A 21,351-nucleotide genomic window follows, 5' to 3' on the forward strand; every position below is an offset into this window, starting at 1 on the left:
CTATTTTGCCTTCTCTCATCCTGAGAGTTGTAGCCACTTCAACTCTCAGCTACTGGGCTCTATAGAGGCCCCTCCTATTCATCTCCAGCTGAGCTTCATCACTACTTAGTCCTCCTTGCTCCCTGGCTCCTCCTCCATGTTCAGTCTAAGTAGTTAATTGGTTCACTTAGCCATAGCCACCTTAACCTCTTCAGGCCTTGTGTGGGCTGAACACCCCATCACAGTAGGGTTAAAGAAGTATAAGGGTTTATACGAAATAGATATAACATAAGGAAAATGAATGATTTATTCTAACTAGATTTGTACCTGGATGAAAAATCAGTGTTCATGGAATTCAGATATAAAAATGGTTGATCAATGTATTCCTCATTTATGTGAATGTGTTTCTGGATTGGTTTCTGGGTTTTGTGGGTATGGGATCGGGAAAGTAAATATGTCTTTAGAAAAAGATATTTCTTTAATAAAATGTATGGCACTTTAATGGTCCATTGACTCAGATCCACAAAAGGAAAGAGGAGAATGTGATATGTGTCTGCAATGAAGGGCAATGTATGTGTAAAAGAGTCCATAAAATACACTGGATTCTCTGTGTCCTGGTTAACAAGGAGGTCTCTCCTCTCCTTCTCCTTACTGTGCTATATTTTAGACTTTTAGCAAGAGAAATACACGAAATACACCAAGGACTTGTCTGTCCATGGTCCCAGGCCCACTTTTTCTCTCTCAGTTATTGAACTGCATCAAGTAAAAAAAATTAAAAAACAAAACAGTACAAACAAAACTATCTCTTTGCTGCTATTGAGCCAGACTTCTTAATGTAGGTTCTCTTGCTTGTTTTTTGACCTCTCAGCACCCTTCCTAGGAAATGTCTGCAGGTGATATGCTGTAGCTTCTCCTGGATTAAGTGGCAGGGTAACCAGGGTCATTTGCTTAGCAAACCCAGCTTCTTAATGTCAGATGACCATAGACACATCTGTCCAGTAGATATAGGGAAAATGGATTTTTCTTTCCAGGGGCCAATTTATATGTTTTTTACACAGAAAGCCAAACAACCAATATACCATGTGACAGTGTGTTATCTGCATGTGCTTCTCTCTCTCCCTTTCACTCTCTGCCAATGTAATCTCACCTCCACGTTAATCCTCCTTCAATCTGTTTTGTGTGTTTGCTTCTTCAAAGCATCTTTGTGAAAGCCGGATTTCCTCGCAATCTTGTATTCTCATGCACCCTTTGTCACTGGAGTGAATGGCTTTGTGAAATGCAAGACTGGGTCCTTTTAAATGTTTGTGCCTCATAATTTTGTTTATATCATTTTCCTTTGAGATATGAAATTGAATTAATCAGGTTCATTTCTGGAACAGCAGATGTCAGCTGTTTGTGTGACCATTAACAAAGTTCCCCTTTTGGATATTTGCACATTGTCAGTTATATGAGAACGAAGACAGGGCTGTTAGGAAAAATGAGTCATGGTGTCCCAGATGCTAAAGTGTCAATTTTTCTTCTGTTACATTTTTACAAGTAGTGTTTAGTAAAATGAAACCTCATTCTGTTGACCTATTGGTAATAGTATTGGGGTGATGTAGGACAAGGGATATGAGTGGCCTGTTTCCAGCTTCATTTTAATGGAATGGCAAAACTTTATAGGAGATAAACAAGGAAGTTGTATGCTTTGGACCATGTACTCCCCTCCACTATCATGAGCAGAAGGGGGACCTCTGGAAAAAGCCAAGAGTTTGGCTTCAATATATAAAGGAGCCTGCACTACCTAAAAGGGACAGATGCACAAACTACGGGGAGGAGAGAGAATTACAGAGAGGCTGGGAGAAGCAAGGAGCAGCTTTGAACTTGGGGAGAAGGACTGAATTCTGAGATGAGATGACCCAATCCAGCAATAGTTACCTATAATCTGTGTAATTAAGGTTCCTAGTTTGCTCCAATGAAGCTCTGCACGGTATTTGCCTATACAAGAATAATTAAGTGCTTTATTTTTTCCAGGCTTCTTCTCTTTTTTTTAAGATAAAGATTATTTCATTTAAAGTGAACCACACTCTGGTTTTGTTTGTTATCAGGAAACAAATCCTAATTGCTTGTTGCTGGAGAAGGAAGGATACTCTACCTTCAGGAGAAGTAAACTGGTTTGAGTTCACTGATCCACTGGTATCCAAGGTCAGTGAAATAATCTGATTGGATTGCTCTCTCAACCTGATGAACTGCCACAAACAGCAAATGGGGGAACTGTGGTGAGCAATCAGACCTACACAGTGCAGTGCATTTTCCCACACTATGGTAAGATACTGCCCACCCATCTATTTATTTATCTATCTATTCATTTCAAAATTTTTCAATGAAAAAAGAAATTAACTTTTTGCAAAAATATTTCCATTTTGGTTTTTATCCCCAACTATTTTTATTACCAAAGCACTAAGAGACCCCCAAGGAGATGGGGGTGTTTATGTACCATTGAAATGACAACACATAATCATCTTCCAGAATATCTGTAATATAGAAAAGTTATGTTTTCCAGTGCAAATAACCCAAAGTTTTTACCAACCTCCAGCTACCTTCAGTCTTAGCTGTTCGCTAAATTTGCTCTTCCTAAAATTTGAAAACTGTTTAGGAATGGCAATGAACATGAAAGCTATATTTGTAGAATGCAACATAATGTTTTCTGCACTGATCATATTGTAGTTCATTACATTAACAAATATATATTTTTGCAGAAATAAATGTAGTGGAAAGTGGTGACATGCATGAACTGTGAATTTTCTGGTGCAGTTTTAAGATCATTGTTCATTTGAGAAACTCACAGTTTGATTAGTGCTGGTTGCCTATAGTGTCAGCTACCAAGATGGAAATTGTATGCTGGGAGCTAGCTGGCAACTAATCACTTCTTGTTATAAAAGGAACCCTTTCTCTGAACAGCAGCAGACGGTTCTCACAGTCCCTGTCAGAATGTTCTGTGTACCTTGACAATTTCTCTCAGGAGATGCCTTAGCACTAGGACTCAGAGGGGGATTATTTAGTGACATTTCCAGTTCTGTGGATTATCAAGGCTAATGTGTAATAATTATTTTGTAGGGAGTGGGGAACTAGTTATGGTAAAATAAGAACAACCCATGCGCCTCTCTAACCCCCTCACACTTCTGCCTGTTGTTGAAGAGAGAGACATTTGTGTGTGTGGTGTGTGTTTCTGGATAATCTTTTTTTTTCCTGGATTTTAGCCAGGACTGGGAGAACTGAAATAACATAGGAGCAGCTGTGTTTGCACTATTTCTGGCTAGGGATCACAAAAAAATAAAAAAAAAAATCTCAAACAGGATTGGGTGGTGATACCTCTTTTTTTTTTTTGATATTTGATGGGGCAGGATGATTTTGCCTTGGTTGTGTTAGGACCCCTTCTGTGTTTGTTTTTTGTAAATATTCTAGCAAACTACCTCACTAGCTGGAATATTTACAGAAAAATAGCAAGTTTTAAATTTAGAGTAGAGAATATTCACTGGAAGCAAATTATGAACTCATAATTGTGAGCATGCACACCAGAAAGTGATCTAAGTATTATTTCTTAACCAATTGGGGATCAGGAAAATGATAAGTGAATGTTAAAATACACTTAATGTTGTCTCAGTACAGAGGGCGGGGTGGGGGAGGTAGGGATGGGAGGAAGGAAGATGGGCTAGATGACCCATTGAAGTCTCTTCCAGATGTTCTAGAATTCTAATTATGTCCAGTTGTAACAACCAGCAAAGCTGGAATTTAAAACACTGAATATTCATAATGAATCACTTAAGAACAACCCGTATAGACCAAGAATTAATGATACGGTGAATAATTTTGAATAGCAAGTAAACTTGAGAAAATTATACATTGCTCATGGACATTTTGTTAACAGAGAGAGGCTTAAATCTATTGAATAAATGACTCACTGAATTACTGGCAGAGGCAGGGCGGGCCAGCCGCCGCGCCCTTTCCCCTTTCCCAGGGGGCAGGCGGGGGCTGTCGACCTGTCATGCCTGTGCCGAGGGCCCACCGTCCACCGAGCCCTCGACGCCGGACCTGCGCCGCCGCGACTGCCGGCCGGACTCGCTGTGCGCTGCGCGCTCGGCCCGCCAGGCGCATGCGGCGCAGCAGCTCAGACTGAACGCGGGGATCAGCCCGTCCGCTGGGCGGAGGAGGAGCTGAGAGCAGCGCGACCACAGCCGGACTCGCCATGCCCGCCCGTCCGTCATGCTCCCGCGGCAGGTCCCGCCCGCTGCCCCGCTGCTCGCCTCGCGCGATGATGATGATGGGCGCCCAAATTGTAGAGCCGCCCCTGGGCAGAGGAGAGTGTTCATGTGAGATTGCAAGCCCAATTTTGCCGACAAACTTCATATGTTTGAGCATCCATATTTCTGAATGATTATTTGACCACTGGCAGGCAATGGACCTGTCTGAAATTTGCCTATCCCTACTTGCTAGATTGTTTCCCTTCAATTCTCCTGAAGCTGTCTGGTATTAAGCCAAGCAGCCTAATATCCTTACAACCGAAAGTGTGGACTGGCACCTCCTCCAGTAAAATCCATGGAAGGGAGGGCTAAGAGGAAGGAAAACTCTTCCTTCTGTGATCCACAGGCCCTATAGATCTGCAGAAGGCAGGGCCATCCAAGTGGAGTCTCCTGTGCCTATGCACTAGCTCTGGAGCCTACTACCCTTTCCCCTCCCTCTGATAGCATGGCCTCAGGGGCTGGAGAGACCACTCACTCATGCCCCCCCCCATTCTAGGAGATCCCCGCTAAAGAGGATCCACAAGAAATGCAACAGCCTTCCAGCCTGCATTATTTTTCCTGTAGAACCTCTGTGGAGCTGCTTGAAGGAGAGGGGTGAGGAAAGGAGATGTGCATCCCCAGCAGTTCCACCCCCATTCCCAACACTGGGCTGCCCCTAATCCTTCCTTCTTTTGGTTCCCCATCCAAAAGAGAGCTTTTTTACTTGGCCCTGTGTGGTGTTTAGATGTTGCTTGTGATTATTAGAACTGGGAGCACTGGCTGTTGGGAGTCTGAAAGGACAGGAAACAGGAAGGAAGAAGGAGGAGTTGAGGAGGCAGAGTGAGAGTTACAGAGGGTGCAGCAGCAGCTTGATAAAGAAGTTTCCACTTTAAAAATAAAGACCTGTTGAAGTTTGTTAATACCTTGCCTGGTTGATACAACACCCTGGGAAAGGGAGTGAAGAACAGCATCTCCTGGTGTTTGGCAGGAGGTAGATCCATGCGAGGAAAGTCACCTCCTTGTATGAAATTTGGGGTCTCAGTGAGGCCCAGAACAACTGCTAAAAATTCCAACCTTAGTTTCATTATCAGTAGTTTCTTTATTAGTATGGCAGTAGTGCCTGGAAGCACCAGTCACGGGTCAGGGCACCATGTCTGTACACATGTGACGAAGACTGTCCCTGCCCCAAAGAGCTTGCAATCTAAGTAGTTCTGATCACGGTCTGTGATTTTATAATAGCTAACATGCTCATAACATAATTAGAACAACTTGTCACTTGTTAGACTGTCTGTGCCCAATGTTATTGATTCTGGAATAGTGCTTGTACCCTCTGACTTCCAGAAACAAAAAATAGGATAGAAAAAATATTTCCATCTAGTGACTCAATGCCTCTGCTGAGACAGGATTGAGTTCTAGCAGTTTATCCAGTGTAGTTTTAAGCTTTGGCTCCTTCACATCTCCCTCCTTTCAAAGTGTCGACCTTTTAAAACTGTTAAAAAAATGAAACAAAAAACTGTGATAAGAGAAAACAATCTGACTGGTAAACAGCACTGTTCATACTTACCATACTTATTAAATGATTATAACAGTAAGACATGAGCTACCATAAACAAACACTGTGTGCATCTGTTTGCCTGTGAGATTTAAAGAATGGCTTCCTGTAGTTACAAATCCAAATCTCTTCTGACAGTCTCAAAGCACTGCAACTGAAATTGATGCTAGAATTACATTTTGTTTCTCATGAACCATTACTGTACAAATGAAACCATTTTAGTCCTACTTTTATTACAGAACATAATTAATAATAAATAGCTTAAATTAATAATAAATGTGTCTGAACACTTGTGTAATTAAGTCAAATGGTGCTAAATACTATTCTTTATGGAAGAACAAACACAGAGAAGAATGGTTTATGCCTGTAGATTCTGGGCCAGACAGTTCTCTGAAAATACATGTAATGTCATTTGATTAAAAATTTGAATGACAAATTCTGAGGGCAGAATATAGCTCCAGGGGTATACACTCCTAAATACAGTACACAGGAACATACAAACTAATGGGACTACTCACAGGGTAGCAGTTTGTAGAATCAGGACCTATTAGTGCAATCCTTCAAGCCCTTACACAGTCCTGTAGTCCTTACTCATCTGAGTAGTCCCAGTGAAGTTAAAGACTAATCACACGAGTAAGAACTAAAGGATTGGACCTTCAGAATCCCATAGATATCCACGGTGGCAGTCTATATATATGCAAATCAAAAGGGATTGCAGTAACACATCCATGTTAGAGCATCACAAGTTCTCAGATTCTCTGAGAGGAAGACTAGTCTATCTGGAGGTGGCTAGTGGCCACCCTTACTTGAGAAGAAAGATGGAGGCCATGTATGGGTGTGATTGGGTGGGCTTAGACCTTTTTAAAATTGTGGGTGGCATTGTGTCATGACTACTTTCCACTGCAATTGTTAAAGATTCTTTAGTGAAAATTTATATGCGTTTTACATTTTTCTACCTTCATGTAACACAGAACAATGAGATTTGGGAGGGGGGAAATTGCCTGTGGCTGGATGACCTGTATGTATTTTCTCAGGTATTAGGTGGTGTACTTTACTTACATTTGTCCTGTGATACAACTTAAAAATGCTTCCACATTTCTTTCAGATGTGATATTCTTCACAGCATAGACAATAAGATATAATTTCTGTTCTTAACAGATTGAAATGGCCCGGAACCTAAGAGTAAAAGGGTGAAACTAGCTTTCCTACAGAAGCAATCAAGATCCCCCCCCTCTCTGCGTGGTGGCCATATGCTAGTCTTTCCCTGGGGCAAGTTGAAAGAGAATAAAGGGGAGTCCCCAGGTCTTATGCCCAGGTTTGGTTCCTGTCCTGTCTGGGAAGAAACTCCACTCTTTCTTCCCAGGAGCACCTTCCTGCTCTATTGGAAGCCTGGGCTTTCTAAGATTTCCCTGCCTATGAGGCCCAGCTCTTGGCTCTATTTTCCAGCAGCCTCACAGTCAACACCTGTCAGCTTTTTCTGCAGGCCTAATGCCTCAGTCTCCAAGCTAGGGTTTCTTTTTAGATGGAGGCAAGTGGTTTAGCCCTTCTCTGGTTCAAGCAGAGATGGAGCGTATAGGCCCCATCACACCTTCCTTTGACAATGGCCTATTCCTGAAGATTCAGAGTAGAGCTGGTTAGAAAATGGTGAGGAAAGTTTTCACAAAAATGTTCTGGAAAACCATTTCCCCTTTTCTCCTTAGAGAAGAAAGTTTGCTGAAATAGCTCTCATTTGGATGAAGGCAAAACACTACCACAGTCCACATGCATGTGTCCAGTTGTGCAATATTGTACTATGGAGAGAGATTTCCTCAGCTTATTTCTTTGGATCATCAGGCTTGATAACCTTTGTGACATACATCCTTGCTGATGTAACTGCAAATGCACACAAGTAAATGTCTAATCCTATTTTGAATCTTAGTAAAGAGTTCAACTCAATAATATCCTGGCCAGAGAGTTCCATAGATGGATGACAGAGTGCATTGAAATGTATTAGTGTGAACAAGAAAACAATATTCAGGTAGGAACTTTTGGTAGGGTCTAAGTATGTAAGTAGAACTTGTAGTTCTCAAAAGGAAATAAAATTTTTATTGGACAAGACAGTCTTCTTAACCAAGCTGTTAACCTTAGCAATGGCGCAACCTTTCATCTTGCTCTAATTCCAGGGTTAAATCAGAAATCTTCATTCTGTTATTAATCAGAATTCATTATTATTTCCAATGCTTCCTATGAAGACAAATTTTTACTGCTGATGGCTCTGACTTTGGCAGCATACCAATCTCTCATCAGTTGTATAATTTCTCCCTTATATAGACTACACTCCATTACATGTACCTGTTCAATATTAATTAGTTTGACCTTATTTAGACTTCATCTTGTCCAGGAAGATATTAGCAAATAGCAAGCTGTGCAACTGATTAATTCTAGACTGTGGCATAAGTATCCAAATTTCTAATCCTACTGTGGAGTTTCTACTCCTTTTCTCTACAGTATAACTCATTCTTATGCATTGTGTATAACACAAGCTCAAACCAGTTGGTTGTGCCTGACAGTTCACTTCTCATATTATATGTACACTACAGGTCAAGGAGTTAAACCTTGTATATGTCCCTGCCAGCAGGTATATGGGATCTTGGGGAGCAACTACCACACGGGTGGGGTGCAAAATAAACTTCATTAAGAAAATACAAAAACAGGGAAAATTCAATAGTGAGGGGTATGGGGTTGTTAAGGTAGACAATTGGGGAGGGGGTTCTTTTTGGTGAACAGTAAGGGGGTTTCAATAGTGGGGTACAACACAGTAGGATACAATACAGTGGGTAATCAGTTAACACTGAGGTATAAATGTAACAGGTAGCTAGCGATTTCTATGTAAAAAGGTGTGTCAAAGCAGCATATAACCAAATAACAGTTATGGATAAAATGTGTTAAATAACAAACAATTTTAGGTAAAAATGTGTCGCAGTGGTGTAAATGTAGAATGTGAGGGGTATCAGAGAGGAAGAAAGTAACCAATGAGGTTTTATGCTACAGATTTAAACTTAGTGAGACAGAGCAAACAGGCTGCAAGCTTAAGCAGCAGAGAGAGTGTAACAAGGTAGACAGACACAGAGAAGGTGGGGTGGGGTGGGGTGGGGTGTTTGCAGTGGGAAGACAGACAATTACAATTATACAGAGCACAGCAAAATCTTATCTATGATCTAACTTAACCAAGACTACACAAATTAAAACACAATGCAACAATTCTCTAAGCCTAACTTACAAAGTATAATGCTAAACTTAACTTAATGGGTGCACCTTATGCTAAGGGTAGTTTCAGAGGGCTGAGTGGTGTGTGTCCAGGACACAGCTCCAAAGAGGGTGGGGTGACTGCAGCAGTGGATACAGCTGAAAACAGTCCAAGGCAAAGCCCACAGGAGCAGAACTTAGCAGCAGCACAAACTTATTTTCAGTGGCAGAGTGCCACAGGGTTTAAGAGAGAGGTTTTAAAATGCAGACCAAGGTTTAGCTTGAGTCTGTGTGCTGGGGAGACAGAGCCAGCAGCCAGGATAGGGGGGTGGGTAAGAGAGGTTTTAGGACACAGACCAAGGTTTAGCTTGAGTCTGTGTGCTGGGGAGACAGAGCCAGCAGGACACAGACCAAGGTTTAGCTTGAGTCTGTGTGCTGGGGAGACAGAGCCAGCAACTAAAATAATAAAATAAAAGTATAGAAAGTTTCACAGAGGGATTCTTACCATCCCCCAAGGCAGCAGCAGAGGCAGAAACAGCAAGCACATCAGAAGGCTCGGTACAGTCTTGATAATCAGGAGATCTCTCAGGCAGCAATTCGTTCTTCGTGGGGGGGGGTTTCAAAAATGGGGGTACGCTCAAAAATAAAACGAGAGCGGAGAAAGGACCCCCAGAACCCCTGGTTGATCAGACCAGGCAGCAATGCAAGAACCTTTCTGAAGTCTGTTCAAAAAATGTCTGTTTTTAAAAGCAAACCCTGGCAGCTTCCCGCCAGTAACTCTGATTGGCTCCCCCTCTTACAGGGAGGAGGGAGGCAGAGAAAAAACTGCAGGCAGCCACAGAGGCATGTTTGGACTAACCCTGAGCCCAGAGGTATGACTCATGCCCAGGATCCTAAAAACACAATAGGTCTTGCAGCTCTGGACAGTGGCCACCCTACACCAAGCCCAGGTTTTAACAAGGTGATAACAGGACTAACCCTTTGAACAGGGCAGTGGTCCCACTTAGCATAAGTGGCCATCCCTTTGAGAAGGGCAATGGCTCTGGTTAGACAACTTAAGGGGCCCTCCCTTTGAGAAGTGCAGAGGCCCTGGTAAACAACTTAACAGCCAGGGAGGGGCGGCCACAGGAGGAAAACAAGAACAAAATGGAGTAAGGGGACAGCTGTAAGAACAAAATGGAGCTGTAACAGACAGTATATATAAGTGGACAAGTCACCTGATAGACAAGTCAGTTTGGCCTCACCTAGTAGGATGTCTTTATTCCATTTCTTTCATGGCTGATATGATACTTATGGTACATGATAGTGCTTCCTGTTTGAGATGTTAGGAAGCATCTTTTTCTCTTCCCTGCTGAAGAAGGAGCTCTGTAGGAATACTACATATATGTGCCGTTTTTAAGACTACAACCCGAACTGGCTTTAGAGGCTGAAATATTCTGTTCTACAAATGACAACGTCCAGAGTTTCACAACATAGGTTCCCCCTGCCCCCCCGCCACTGTGCATGATTCCACTATGGGCCAAATTTACCCACTGTTAAAGACAAATAAAACTCCACTGAAATCAGTGGACCTATATTCTGGTGAATATCCAAAAGAGAAGAATTGAGGTTATGAATTTAATCTTTAAGTTTTGTTGAAAAATTGAATCCTAAATCTTCTTCCTTGCTCACACTGCTGTTTTTATTATTACAGACATTTACAGTGTGTCCATCACCATACTCTTTATGCCAAGGAGAGTCAAGTATTTTTTGTCAAGGTCCAAATTTCTTGGTCAAGGTATAGCCAAGATCCAGACACCATCGAAAACAATAATGATAATAATAAGTAAATAAAAATATTTCAGGGTCCGTTCAAAAGCATCTGGCGGTCCAGATTTGGCCTGTTGACTACCCCAGCTCTATGCCTACAACATGATTTAGAACGAACAAAGTATTTCTAACAAATCGAAAGCATACACTACAGGAGCATGAATAATGTGGATCTCTTTAGCATATGGAGTTTGGAAAGATGCAGATTTTTTTGAACCAGATTCATTCTAGAAGGTATAGCTTCTTGTCTGATTGGTGGTTACAGATGGTCTCAATGATAATGGTTTGGAACATTGTCATTATATATAATACACACTTGAAAGATTATCTATCTGGTTGGTTAACAATGCAGAAAGATAATTTTTTGGCAGTTTCTCAATGTGCTTCTCAAAGCACAGAGGCTTCAAACAGTAACAAATGTTTGTAAACTGCAGACATCTGTCAGGTATGTTTACAGTGGGAATTTGGGAAGGATAGTGCCATGAAAATTTTGTACTGGAAGTTAATTCATTCACTGGATGATTTTCTCCATGTTTACTAGAGATGGGTCAGACTGGGAAGAAAGTAGTGGTGCTACTCTGTCAAAACCCACCCACACTCCAACCCCCACCCAATCATACCAAAATGAAATGCCTCTCTTATTAGATTCTGATTTTTTAAATCAGTAATGATGCTCCATGTGTGACTCCAAGTTTTGTGATGCTCCATGTGACATTTATACAAATGATTTAATGATCTGATTTGCATATTTGTTAATAATTTGCATATAACTATATATGCCATCTTAAAGTTTATATGTAGTGCTGATGAAAGTCTCTGTCAGAGTATAGACCAGACATCTATTCCTTGCTCTGCATGAAGTGATGTTTACCAATCTCTCAGTTACCTTATTTGTACAATAGGAGGAAATAATAGTGGCATACCTCTTGGGGCAAGGACATGGAGTCGTGGCCTGTAATAAGGGTAGTGAAGTGCACAGAAATATTATCAGCAACAAATGGAAGAGTTAAGACTGGAACCCACTGTGTCCCAGTCCAGTGTACCTCCTTCTAGTCCAGTGGTGGGCAACCTGCGGCCCACACGCGGCCAGTCTGGGCCGCCAGTTTGTTTACATTTGCACAGCCGCCTGCAGCTCGCAGTGGCTGCAGTTCGCTGTTCCTGGCCAATGGGAGCTGTGGGAAGCGGCACAGGCCGGAGGTTGCCCACCACTGCTCTAGGAAGAACACAGTATTCTGAGACTGGGTGGCAGCAGCACACCTCTTCTTTCAAGGATGTAGCCAGGTCTGCAATGCACCAGTTAAACTGTTGACACTTACTGTTGAGCTAATTATGATAATTAACAACTTTTTGATATGACTAAAGGCACCCAATCAGAGAAGAAAATTCCATGTCAGACAGGAATAAACATGGGACCATACTTCTTTAGGTCAAACATAATGGGAAGGGGGAAACAATATAATGAGATTTTGTTTAGAAAAAACCAAGCTCCCATGATGGAATATTGAAGATCCGATGTAACAGTTAGGATTGTGAAACCATTATTAAAACTTACAGCTCCAATTATTAAACAATAACTTATTGGATTTTATCAGAAAAAAAAGAAATCCATTTGTTTATCAAATGTTGCCACCCTCATAACACCTATTTTAGTTTTGTTTGCTTTCAGTAACAGAACTATATGGGTATAATGCCCTGTTGGGTTTATTATAATTGATGTTATGTAAATCTGTTTAGGAAAAAGGCTATGCTGAGTTAGGTCTGGTATTATGTTCTTGATAGTACAGGAGATATTCCCTGTGGAAATGTTTACTAGAGCTTTAGTTATTTATTTTTTAATATCAGGAGACTGTTAGCTAAGGGCCTTTTTTAAGCTTAATATATTTCAGTGTTACTGTTAAAAGGATAGAGAGAGGAAAGATGAGTCAAACGCGTGTATGTATATATAAATTTGTAAAAATGATCTAAGTGTTTACACCCACCAAAATAGAGTTTGCTACATTAGAGGAAATATTTAATAGGCCTGGTCTACACTACGCGTTTAAACCGGTTTTAGGAGCGTTAAACCGATTTAACGCCACACCCGTCCACACTAAGAGGCCCTTTATATCGATATAAAGGGCTCTTTAAACCGGTTTCTGTACTCCTCCCTAACGAGAAGAGTAGCGCTAGTATCGGTATTACCATATCGGATTAGGGTTAGTGTGGCCGCAGATCGACGGTATTGGCCTCCGGGTGGTATCCCACAGTGCACCACTGACCGCTCTGGACAGCAATCTGAACTCGTATGTAGTGGCCAGGTAGACAGGAAAAGCCCCGCGAACTTTTGAATATTTCCTGTTTGCCCAGCGTGGAGCTCTGATCAGCACGTGTGGGCAAAATAAAGAAAGAGCTCCAGCATGGACCATGCGGATGTGATTGCTGTAAGGGCAGGCAAATCTGTTCTATCAGCGCTCCGTTACGGAAGACAAAATTCAAAATCATTTTTAAAAAATCTCCAGACAGACGCCATAGCAGGGACTCAGCTCACTGCTGCGTGACAAGCGTAACGGAAAGCCAAAGAATCAAATGGACGCTCATGGCCTGGAGGACTCAAGCTATCCCACAGTTCTTGCAGTCTCCGAAAAGTATTTGCATTCTTGGCTGAGCTCCAAATGCTTCTAGGGTCAAACACAGTGTCCGCGGTGGGTCAGGGCATAGCTCGGCAATTTACGCACCCCCCCACCCACCCCCAGAAGTGAAAGGGAAAACAATCCTCTCTTGACTCTTTTACATGTCACCCTATCTTTACTGAATGCTGCAGATAGACACGATGCTGCAGCACTCAACACCAACATCCTTGCTCCCCCCACGCCATGGGTGGCTGATGGTACAATAAGATTGATACCCATCGTCATCATCAGGCTATTGGCACATGGGGCAGTGCAAAAGGACTGGTAACCATGCAGACTAGCATCGGTGAGGTCGATCAAGGGTGCCTGGCCCTAATTTTTCCTGGTAGATGGTACAGTATGGCTGATAACCATCGTCGTCATAGCAACAGGGGGCTGAGCTCTGTCAGCCCCCACCCTTCATGTGTAAAAAAAAGATTCAATTGCCCCTGGACTAGCAGAGGGATGCTGGGCTCCTCTGCTCCACACTCCTTACTGTCCTGTCTGGACTATCATAGCAGCTGGAGGCTGCCTTCCACTCATTTCTCACTAACAAGTCAGTGTGTCTTATTCCTGCATTCTTTATTACTTCATCACACAAGTGGGGGGGACAATGCTACAGTAGCCCAGGAAGGCTGGGGGAAGAACGGAATCAACAGGTGGGGTTGTTGCAGGCACACCCCCTGTGAATAGCATACAGCTCATAATTTCTGCAGGATCTGACACAGAGCAGCTGCGCTCTCTGATACAGTGGTTCTCTAGTACACTTGCCCATATTCTAGGCAGGACTGATTCTATTTTTAGATACCAAAAAGGAGGGATTGACTCAGGGAGTCATTCCCAATTTTGGCTTTTGCGCCCCTGGCTAAGAGCAGCCAGGGGCACTTATGACAGCAACAGATGGCGCAGTGCAAAAGGACTGGTAACCATGATCATCTTATTACCAATTTATGGTATGGTAGATGGTACAGTATGGCTGGTAACCATCTCTGCTGTCATGCAAAAGCATGCTGCTGTGTAGCGCTGCTGAATCGCCTCTGTCAGCGGCATCTAGTACACATATGGTGACAGTCACAAAAGGCAAAACAGGCTCCATGATTGCCATGCTATGGCATCTGCCAGGGCAATCCAGGGAAAAAAGCCGCGAAATGCTTGTCTGCCGTTGCTTTCCCAGAGGAAGGAGTGACTGACGACATTTACCCAGAACCACCCGTGACAATGATTTTTGCCCCATCAGGCACTGGGATCTCAACCCAGAAATTCCAAGGGGCGGGGGAGGCTGCGGGAACTATGGGATAGCTACGGAATAGCTACCCACAGTGCAACGCTCCAGAAGTCGATGCTAGCCTCGGACCGTGGACGCACACCACCGACATATAATGTGTTTAGTGTGGCCGCGCGCACTCGATTTTATACAATCTGTTTTACAAAACCGGTTTATGCAAATTCGGAATAGTCCCGTAGTGTAGACGTACCCATAGAGATGTTACAGCAGTTTATCTCCTGAAACAAGTACCAAATACCCTAAAATACATTCTAATCTTTTTAACAGTATAATAATTTGAAAATTTGACAAAATGCTCAAATTGTGTCATCCAGCAATATTTAAACCAGATGTAACCTTCTAGCTTTTCAACATAAAAGTAGGTCTCAGTTTTTAAAAATTCTTCAATACATTTCAGCCCAGATATGCCAATATGTACACACATGTTTAAATTTATGCACAAGTAGTCTCATTGGCCTCTTTGGTACTATACATGTGTATAAAATTAAACATACATAAGTGTTGGATCACTTAAAATTTTACATTGAAGACCATATTTTGGTCCCAATCCTGGAACAGTTTAAGCACATGCTTTACTTGCTACACATGAGACGTCCCAGCGACTTCAGTGGGACAACTCACCTGTGTAAAGTTATACACATGCTAAAGTATTTGCAGGATTGAGGCCTTATCCCAATTTCAATCTCTTTCCAATACACTCAAACTGCTAGACAAAACTAGAAACTTGCACTATTTAACCTCATCTAGCATGGGCTCCCCTAGCCCTGTAATTGTTCGTATAAAAACATTTGAAAGAAATTTAGTATTTCAACTTTGCTGCTTATTGCTGTAATATTTTATTTTCATCCTAAAATATATATTATTCTCCTCCTTTGATTTGATTGAGTAACATGGGATGAGGTGGTAAGAAAAGCAATTCATTTTATCACATGACATTTCAGACATTCAATGAATCATAATACTTTTTTTTTAATACTTTTTATACTAATCATAATACTAACCCCAAAGGAATCTTGGGAAGCTCAGGGTATGTCTATGCTATCTGTCGGATTGGTGGGCAGTGATTGATCCATCAGGGGTCGATTTATCATGTCTAGTCTAGACGTGATAAATCGATCCCCGAGCACTCTCCCGTCGACTCCTGTACTCCGCTGCCACGAGAGGCGCAGGTGGAGTCCACGGGGGAGCATCAGCAATTGACTCACCGCAGTGAAGACAGCGTGGTGAGTAGGTCTAAATACATCGACTTCAGCTACATTATTCATGTAGCTGAAGTTGCATAACTTAGATCAGGCCCCCCGGTCCGCCTCCCCTCCGCGGGTCCCTGCCCCCCCCCGGCCCCGCCCCGCCCCGGCCCCGGTGCCCCCCGCGGCACCGCTGCCGCTGACTTAGATTGATCCCCCTCGCCCCCTCCTGCCCCCCTAGTGTAGACCAGGCCTCAATGTTTGTAAAAGTGAGTTGCGATCCCACCATGAAAGTATGAAGTATTCTTTTTTTTGTGGGAAAAGATGCATAATTTGAGATAAATTGCAGAATATATAGCTTTTCATGAAACTTGAGGGGAAAAATTTCCACATCAATTTCCACATCAATTTCCTTAATTGTGAAAGGTTTATTTTTTTTAAACATGGCTTTAGTTTTCTCCCAGAAAAAAAACATGGGTTTCGTATTGGAAGGAACTTGAGAGAAACTGATTATTCTGCTACAACACAGAGTGGACCGGGGGGAAGAGAGACAGGGCAGTTTGCCGCAGGGCCCCCATTTTTGAGGGTCCCCAAGATGATGGTGGGATGGCTAGGCCAAATTTGAGTGAGAGGCACTGTGACTTGGTGCATGGGGTCAGAGCACCACTCAGGTTTGGTGCCTACCATCGATAGTGACTTGCCTGCCCCAACCAGGCCCAGATCCCACTGTCACTGTCATTATCACGCTGGGCCCAAGGTGACCTGCTAGGCTGAGAGACCAGAGGTAACAGCAGGGTTGGGGTTACTGCTCCCACTGGCAGTAGAGCCAGGGTATGTCTACACTACAAGAGTAGTTCGATTTAACTTAGGTCGAATTTGTGGATTCGACCTTATGAATTCGAATTTGTGTATCCACACTAAGGACACTAATTCGACTTTGTGAGTCCACACTAACGGGGCAAGCGTCGACATTGGAAGCGGTGCATTCTGGGCAGCTATCCCACAGTTCCCGCAGTCCCCGCTTCCCATTGGAATGCTGGGTAGAGCCCCCAATGCCTGCTGGGGGAAAAATGTGTTGAGGGTGGTTTTGGGTAACTGTCGTCATTCAACCGTCACTCCCGCCCTCTCTCCCTGAAAGCGCCGGCGGGAAATCTGTTACCGCACTTTTCTGGTCAGTGACAGCGCGGACGCCACAGCACTGTGAGCATGGAGCCCGCTGCGATCATCACTGCACTTATGGCCGTTGTCAACTCCTCGCACCTTATCGTCCACCTCTTCCACAGTCAGCTGCTGAGAAATCGGGCAAGGAGGCTCCGGCAGCGCGGTGAGGACGTGAAGTGTCAGAGTGGCACAGACCTCTCACAAAGCATGGGATCCCACGCCGCGGAGATCATGGTGGCAATGGGTCACGTTCATGCTATGGGATGGCGATTCTGGGCCTGGGAAACAAGCATGGACTGGTGGGACCGCATAGTGCTGCAGGTCTGGGATGAATCACAGTGGCTGCGAAACTTCAGGATGCGTAAGGGCACTTTCCCTGAACTGTGTGACTTGCTGGCCCCTGCCCTGAAGTGCCAGGACACCCGGATGTGAGCAGCCCTGACTGTGCAGAAGCGAGTGGCCATAGCCCTCTGGAAACTTGCCACGCCAGACAGCTACCGGTCAGTAGCGAACCACTTTGGTGTGGGCAAATCTACCGTGGGGGTTGCTGTGATGCAAGTAGCCCACGCAATCGTTGACCTACTGCTCTCAAAGGTAGTGACCCTGGGAAACGTCCAGGTTGTCATAGATGGCTTCGCCGCGAAGAGATTCCCAAACTGCAGTGGGGCTATAGATGGCACTCACATCCCTATCCTGGGACCGGCCCACCAGGCCAGCCAGTATATTAACCAAAAGGGCTACTTTTCAATGGTGCTGCAAGCACTGGTGGACCATAGGGGACGCTTTACTAACATCAACGTCGGGTGGCCGGGCAAGGTTCATGATGCGCGTGTTTTCAGGAACTCTGGTCTGTTTAGACGCCTGCAGGAAGGTAGTTTCTTCCCGGACCACAAAATAACGGTTGGGGATGTGGAGATGCCTATAGTGATCCTCGGGGACCCAGCCTACCCACTAATGCCCTGGCTCATGAAGCCCTATACAGGCGCCTTGAACAGCGACAAGGAACTCTTCAACTACCGGCTGAGCAAGTGCAGAATGGTGGTGGAGTGTGCTTTCGGACATCTCAAGGGGAGATGGAGAAGCTTACTGACTCACTCGGATCTCAGCGAAACCAATATCCCCATTGTTATTGCAGCTTGCTGTGTGCTCCACAATCTCTGTGAGAGCAATGGGGAGACATTTATGGCGGGATGGGAGGTTGAGGCAAATCGCCTGGCTGCTGATTACGCTCAGCCAGACACCCGTGTGATTAGAAGAGCCCAGCGGGAAGCGCTGTGCATCCGGGAGGCTTTGAAAGCTAGGTTCCTCAGAGAGCAGGGTAACCTATGACTGTCCAGTCTCTTTACAGAGAAGCTGAACCTGCCCCTGTTTCAGTTACTATTGACTTTTTTCAGCGGTTACATACCCCGTTCACCAGGTTTCCCCCCTTCCAACAGATGTTTAAAAATAAAGTTATTGGAACATTTTTAATTAACAAAGTTTTCTTTACTAACAAATTCTCGTTCAAGGGTTCAAACAGGGACACCGACTGTGGTGGGTACGGTGTGCAGTGATGTACAGACCGCTTCTACACTCGAGGACTGACAGGCTCCTGCTCCTACAGCGGTCTCTGGGGGGAGGACGGTTACAGGAGGGTGTGCAGGAAGGGGTGGGTGTGCAGGAAGGGGTGAGGGGTGTGTGGGAAGGGTGAGTAGGTGTGGGGGGATGATGGCTCTGGCTGGGGCTCAGGGCATCGGAGAGGTTCATGGCTAGGGTGGAAGGGCATGGTAAGGGCAGCCTGCCTTGCCATTTGTGGATGCCAGGCGCTCTGACCCTGGGGCAGCAGACACCTCCCAGAGTGACCCGGGTGCCTACTGACTGACTCTGTGTGTGACCTGCTATTGATCCTGCCCCCATGTCTGTACCCTGTTAATGGTGGCTGTCCTATGCAATTAACAAACCCCTCCCCCCCCTTCACACAAAGTCTTCTGCAAAGAAACATGACGGAAACAGTAATGAACAGCAAACTATTTTTAATACTCAACTACACAGTTGTGGGATGAAACTGGGATTTGGGATCGGGTGAGCCAGGAAGGGAAGTAATTCTCATACTTTAGGGAATGAGAGCTGTTTGGTACATGAGCGCTCTGCTGGGGTGGAGTGACAGTTTTCACGGCCCCTAGCGCCCCTCCTTCTTGTGATTTTGGGTGAGGGGGGGACAGGACTTTGTGGCGGGGGAGGACGGTTGCAGATACAGTTCAGGGGGGCTCTCTGCTCCTGCCTGTGGTCCTGCAGAACATCCACAAGGTGCCGGAGCGTGTCCGTTTGCTCCCTCATTAGTCCAAGCAGCGTTTGAGTCGCCTGCTGGTCTTCCTGCCGCCACCTGTCCTCCCGTTCATTGTGTGAGCACTGCTGCTGAGAGAGGGTCTCCCTCCACTGGCTCTGCTGGGCCGCCTCGGCTCTGGAGCAGGCCATCAGTTCAGCGAACATCTCGTCCCGAGTCTTTTTCTTTCGCCGCATAATCTGCGCCAGCCTCTGTGAGGGGGTTGCCGGGGCAGTTTGGGAAAGAGCCGCAGCTGTGTGATGGGAAAAAGGAAGTGATTTCCTTGCAAAGATACATGTTTGCGAACACTGAACACAGTCTACTCAGTTTCTGTGAACAAGACCATACAGGGCACCTAATCTCATGTGCTCTCAGGACAAGTTCTAATTTTCGGCATTCGCTTTCATTGCCTGGGGTCTTGCACTGGAGATCGGACAAGCGGGGCAGGACAGCAGAATCTGTGTAGCAGCCAGGCCTGGTAAGCCGTAAACTTTAGGCTGCTTAACAGTTAATGGATAGCAGTGCCCTCCTGCTGCAGGCAATCTGGAAAGCATAAAGTCTGACCCTGTTCCAGCCCCGCGGCTGTCCCGGGAAAGATCCCTGTATGCTTTTCCTCTGCAGCCTCCACCACGTGGCTGTTAAACGACGGTCATTGTTATGCAAAGGAAAAGTCAAGCATTCACAATAGTAACATTAAAGTAATTCCCCTAATTAGATGCAGCAGTCGCCGAGCGAGATCACCCTGAGGCGGGTCACCAGGAGAAACAGAGAGCGCATGCTGCATGAATCCCTGCACAGACCAGGGCCCTATGCTGCCATGCTGGTCGAGGCAATGCTCCCACTATACCTCAGGATGGCCTGGCGCGGAAGAGTGTGCTTCCACGGAGCACCCAATAAGGCACCTCTCCCCAGGAACCTCCTGCGGAGGCTTTTCAAGTACCTCTCCGAGAGCTTCGTGGAACTGTCCCAAGAGGATTTCTGTTCGATCCCTATATGCATTGACCTTCTTTTCATATAGTTTTTATTCCTGTTTTTTAAAAAATAAATGTTTACATGTTTATAGCACTTACCGACTGATTCTTCCCCTGATTCAGAGTCTGGGTTAACGGCCGGGGAGGGTTGGTAGGGGATCTCTGTGAGGGTGATGAAGAGATCCTGGCTGTCGGGGAAAGCAGTATTGTAAGCGCTGTCGCCTGCCTCGTCCTCCACAAACCCTTCCTCATCTTCCCCATCCGCGAACATCGCCGAGGAACTGCCCGTCGACACTATCCCATCCTCAGAGTCCACGATCACTGGTGGGGCAGTGGTGGCAGACCCACCGAGAATGGCATGCAGTGCCTCATAGAAGCGGCATGTCTGGGGCTGGGCTCCGGAGCGTCCGTTTGCCGCTTTGATTTTTTGGTAGCCTTGTCTCAGGTCCTTGATTTTCACGCGGCACTGCGTTGCATCCTGGCTGTATCCTCTGAGTGCCATGGCTTTGGAGACCTTCTCGTAGGTCTTTGCATTCCGTTTTTTGGAGCGCAGCTCCGAAAGCACAGACTCATCGCCCCACACAGCGATCAGATCCAAGACTTCCCGGTCAGTCCATGCTGGGGCCCTCTTTCTACTCTGAGATTGCATGGACTCCTCTGCTGGAGAGCTCTGCATCGCTGCCAGTGCTGCTGAGCTCGCCACGATGTCCAACCAGGAATTGAGATTCAAACTGGCCAGACAGGAAAAGGAATTCAAATTTTCCCGGGGCTTTTCCTGTATGGCTGATCAGAACATCTGAGCTCGGACTGCTGTCCAGAGCGTCAACACAGTGGTGCACTGTGGGATAGCTCCCGGAGCTACTAAGTTCGATTTGCATCCACACCTAGCCTAATTTGACATAGCCATGTTGAATTTAGTGCTACTCCCCTCGTTGGGGTGGAGTACCGAATTCGAACTAAAGAGCCCTCTAGGTCG

The 21,351-nt window shown here is 45.0% G+C and overlaps 1 long non-coding RNA gene across 1 annotated transcript in view; it reads left to right on the plus strand.

Moving 5' to 3' along the window:
- LOC120397992 overlaps positions 1-21,351 on the plus strand; it is a 31,595-nt gene that overhangs the window by 425 nt on the left and 9,819 nt on the right. Inside the window, exons 2-3 of the long non-coding RNA XR_005594122.1 lie at positions 2,067-2,283; positions 7,709-7,807. This is a non-coding gene — a long non-coding RNA (uncharacterized LOC120397992). The remainder of the gene's footprint in view (positions 1-2,066; positions 2,284-7,708; positions 7,808-21,351) is intronic.

Source organism: Mauremys reevesii, linkage group 1 (genome assembly GCF_016161935.1).
Source record: "Mauremys reevesii isolate NIE-2019 linkage group 1, ASM1616193v1, whole genome shotgun sequence".
Lineage (NCBI taxonomy): Eukaryota > Metazoa > Chordata > Testudines > Geoemydidae > Mauremys > Mauremys reevesii.